We start from the raw sequence: 5075 nt of genomic DNA on the forward strand, positions 1-5075 counted from the left end.
CATATATTGACAACATTTTATAGAAGCAGGACATCGACTGTCATGGTTCCCCTGCTTTACCTGTGGCAGATTAGGGTGTTAGGTCTGTGTTGAGTCATAGTTGAGGGTACTTTTATTTAGATTAGTTTAGATTATGGTTGTATGGGATGGTTTGAATAGGGATGATCCTGCCTAAGGCAGGGGGTTGGACTAGCTGACCTCTGGAGGTCCCTTCCAGCCCTACTTCTCTATGACTCCGATTCTCGGAGATTCATTCTTATGTACAAAGTGTTTTTTCACATCCTTATGATGACGGTGGCAGAACACCATCTCTGTCTCTCCCCAGACTCTGCTATCAAGTGGGTGACCAATCTGACAATTTGGTTACCATGGTCCCTGCAGAGGTCAGATCCCCCTGGCCCCATCAGCTTCAGGTAACCCTGAATTGTAACCTGAGCTGGATACATTCCTGAGGGAGCGGGAAACCTGCTCCCTCTGCCTACATGACTGTCCTCACACACCTGGGTGGGGGCTTAAACTCCCTATTGTTCTAAGCAATGTCATCATGACTGGGAGGGGGCTAGAGACCCTGCTAGTCTACCTGGCAACCAGTGATACATTTCAAATTGGTTCCCTGGCAGCCAACAGTTGCTGGCCTTCAGTGGATCAGGTAAATGACATCATAAGGTCTGTATCAGTTAAGGACGGCCCAGGGGGCGGGGCAGCAGCCATAATGAGAACTCTCAGAGAAGCTGGAGCATCTGAAACTCTCTCTCTCTCTCTCTCTCTCTCTCTCTCTCTCTCTCTCTCAACTCACGTTCAATGAACTGCTTGCCTCCAGAGGGAATCTTCACCTGCCTCTGGATGATACTTGTGAGTAAGCTACTTGAGATCTAACTAGATATATAGCTTACAGTAACTCAGATGTGTGATCAAAGGCTACCGTTCCACTATTTGCTCTAAGGTATTTTTCTGATATTGCTCTACCCTGTACCCTATTCCAAACCTACTCCTTGTAACCAATAAAGTTCTCTGTACCTAGCATGGGAGACTTATTGGGAGTGGGTTATGTCTTGGGGTCACCTTGGTTGAAGGGAGATCACTATTGGTGATTCAGACTGAGGGAAGTATCCCAAGTTCTTTCAGTGGGTTGAGTCCCCCTCAAGGACTACTAGGCCTGTGTTTCCTGGGGCCACAGGGCCAAGATCAGTCCAGACCCTTGGTGGTGGTGGTGTTGCTCCCCCCAGGCTTGGAGGTGTGCTCCAGAAAGGGGGGTACCCCCAGGAAGGCACTTGGAGCCTGGAAGGTGGTCGGGCGCAATGAGGTGGGTGGCTCAACACAGGAGCACCCCCTACTGGTCCGCCACAATTGCCTAGTGTCATCCATAAGAACTTTTCAATATCTAGGTTTGGTCCCCCTCAGAAGTATCTATTTTGTAAAGTTTGAGTAAAACTTGTTCAGCAGTTTTAATATACTGGAGTATGGAGAAAATAAATGCTTATACTCTCATTCAAAATAAGATCAAATCAGGAATCTGTCTAGGCTTGTGTCCTGTCTTTCTCAGTAGCTACTAGAAGATGTTTGAGAGGAATGTACAGGTTTCCCTCGATTTATGCAGGTTCTATATATACGAATTGGCTTTTATGCGATGACCCTTTTAATACCCCAAATTTGTTATATGCAAGGTAAATTCACTATTATATAATTGGCTCTGGGGCTCCACTTGTCCCCATTCACCCTGGCCCCTGGGCTGTGCTGTGCTGTGGTGCAGGCAGGTGGAAGGCTGCTCCCAGGGCCACTGCAACAGAGGCTGAGATGAATGGGGAGAAGCAGAGGCCTTGGGTGCAGCAAAGTAAGTCTGTAGGAGAAGGGGAGGGGGACAGGGCATGGCGCAGACCAGTGGCTGCAAGCAGGTGGAATTGGGGCTGCATCAGGGGGCACAGGGCCAACATCAATCCACACCCTGAGTGGTGGTGGTGTTACCCCCAGGCTTGCAGGTGTGCTGCAGAAAGGGGGGTGGCAGGACATAAGGTGCCTCCCTGGGAGGGAGCACCAGGCTCTTCCCAGTGTTCAGAGCTGGTGGCAGCCTGCTCTTATCCCATTGCAGGCTGGGGCCAGCAGCTGCTGCTGGCTGGGGCTGGCAGTAGCAGCGGACTCTTCCTGGCTCTTGGGGTGGGGGGCAGCCTGTAGTGGAACGAGAGCAGGCTGGGGCCAGCAGCAGCCCCTGGCTCTTCCTGGCACTTGGGGTGGGCTATGGCAATGGGAGGGGGGCTGCTGCCACTCCAAAATTTGCCATAGCCCACCCCAAACCTGCCCTCCCAGCACCACTGCCAAGTGCCTGGAAAAACCTGATGCCACTGCTGGCCTCAGCCTGCCCTCATCCCACTGCAGGCTGCCACCTGCCCTAGTGCTGAGAAGAGCCCAGTGCCACCCCTGCTGCAGCCCCGGGAGTGGCCAACGCTGCCTGCTTGCAGCTGCTGGGCTGTGCTGCACCCTCTCCCTCCCCTTTCCATAACCCTAGGCTTGCTCACTCCCTCCATCCCTCCCACACCACCGTAGGAATATATCCCTATTTGTTACATTATAAGCTGGATTCCCTTTATGTGAATGCAATTTGTGCCAGTTTTGCAGGAACACATCTACAGCATAAATGGAGGGGAAACCTGTAAAAGAAAATCTTAGAGTAGACAGGCATGAAATTCCTAGCCTGTAAAGGAAGTGCATGGTCTCCTTCCCTAATGTAATTGTTTTCATGAGCCATATAAATTATACTTTCCACACTGATAATCCTACTTTAAGAGTAAACTTCTAGCTACATTCTTCTGGAGAAAATCAGACTAGCATAGAAGAAGGAGCTATCCTTATTTGTGTCTTTTTCTTCACCAATAATATGGAATTAAATTAGCACAGAAAATAGTTGCTGCTTCTTCTCCTACTCCCCCTGGCTTTCTGTTTACCTTCTGTTTTAAAAAAAAGCTGTGTGGATGGGAAGTGAAATAAAATGTAAAGCATATTAAATTCTACCATTACAAAGCAAGGGACTAATATTGTAAGTGTAACTCCTGCATTGCTGTTTCATTGACTTCAGTTGGAGACAGGCACTAAAATAACCTAATTGTTTGCAGGACCTGGGCCCTTAAGCAGTAAAAAAGTAAGGAAATGTCAACGTTTTCCAAATATCATTAACTGTTTTTATTATACACATGTCCTTTGGATTACTATCTACGTTACATAGTTAACCTAATGCATATGTATGTTTGTGTGAACTACCATAGCCATTTGCCTATATAAATGTAAATAACTGATTATCATTATTGATTATAGTGGAACAAATTTGAAAATGCCACTGTTTGTAGAACTTGTTCCAATGATCAGATTTTGAATTTTTTGTTAATTTTTCCATCAAATATTTTATTTCTTGAAGGCAGAGGGAAAGGTCCCTGAAATTTTTGACAAAACGTTTTAGATTTTTCAGGCAATTGTAGAGCTGATTATTTTTCAAACTTTAAATTTCTGATTTAATTTTCTATTTAAAATGAGATTTTTACTTAAAATTTCCCCCCTAAAATTTTTGTCTGTTCTCTTCTGGCTTGGAAATAGCTTTACTGGCAAAATATCAAGTCAGAGGAAGAATACCATATTTTCACATTAACATACAACATATATGCTGCATAAAACAGGGACAGAGCCTAATCTTTGCCTGACTCACCCTCCTTTACCCATATAATTAAAGCTGAGACCCTAGCTGTTGCTGAAGACTGGTCTGTGTGGGTAGATCTATGATTCTGTAAAGAGCTAAAGAGGCTGTGAAATAGACCAAGATCAGCTAGCAGACAGCAAAATTGCCCTAAGAAAAATTTGCTTGAATAGTGGAATATCAAGGCCACTTAAATAGGGAGATAATTATTAACAGCTGTAGAATGAAGAACAATGGGCTTTTAAATCAATTGATTCCCTTAGCTACCTGAAGATTAATATCACAGCTGCTACATTGTGGAGTATGAATCAAACCAGGTGCTGCCAACCTCAGGCAGAAAATCTGTGCTCTTGCTTAATATGCTTACTTTGCTTTTGTGGGGCTGATGTTAGGGGGAAAGGTTGCGTGTTGTAAGTGAGAAAATAAGGTAACCTAAGTCTGTGAAAGAGGTAAGAGCTGGAAATGAAATGAAGGTTGGACTTGTAAGATTTTAAGTGGATGTACATCAGCAGTTGTTGGAGTGAAGTGTGGGGACCAGCTGAGAGGAGTTTACCAAACAGTGAATAAATATTTTTGGCTATGCACCTAGGGTTATGGGAAAATTACATCTTAGGTAAAATAAGTAATGTTTAAATCCTTTGCATGTCACTATATTCACTCTTAGCATCAAGTCATAGTAGTCCAAATGTATAGGTAGCTCAGTGAATCGCCCATTATCTCTCACATGCCATTTTTCATGTGCTGAAGTATATTGGTAATACACATTCTGGTGTTACCTAAATGTCAAAGAGGGAGTGGGCATTTAGATAAGGTATAATAAGTTACTGTAGATAACTGAAGATATAACAGTTGATGTGGGGAAAAGGATTTTGAAAGGATTATAAAAGCTGATCTGGTAAGTGTAATTCCTGCGTTACTGTTTCATTGATTAAAGACAGGCACTAGAATAGCTTAATTTTAAGTTTAAGTAACACTTCAAGGTGTAAGCCCCACTTTAACTGTTAGGGTGGGTGTAAAAGAAAAGATACTTCCCATTTACACTGACGCAACTGCGTTTGTGTTTGCACAATCTGAGATTTCCCGCCACTCAAAGTCCATTTACCGCCTTTAACTAACACTACTCAGAGATGAGTCATTTTGCAGCGCTCCCTAGTTGCATTGCCGCAGCTATGGATTTGTTCATACAAACAGCCAACAGCCGTTAACCAGTAGGTGCCACTGTGTGTTGGTTTTTTTTTACCCTCCTTCACTCCTCACCCCTCTCTCCTGTCTCACAGTACGCCATGGAAGATCGGAAGAGGGTGCCTCTTCCGATCTTTTAGCCAGTAGGTGCCACTGTGTGTTCTTTTTTTTTTACCCTCCTTCACTCCTCACCCCTCTCTCCTGTCTCACAGTACGC

The sequence above is a fragment of the Crocodylus porosus genome, unplaced genomic scaffold (genome assembly GCF_001723895.1).
Source record: "Crocodylus porosus isolate Cpor-Errol unplaced genomic scaffold, CroPor_comp1, whole genome shotgun sequence".
Classification (NCBI taxonomy): domain Eukaryota; kingdom Metazoa; phylum Chordata; order Crocodylia; family Crocodylidae; genus Crocodylus; species Crocodylus porosus.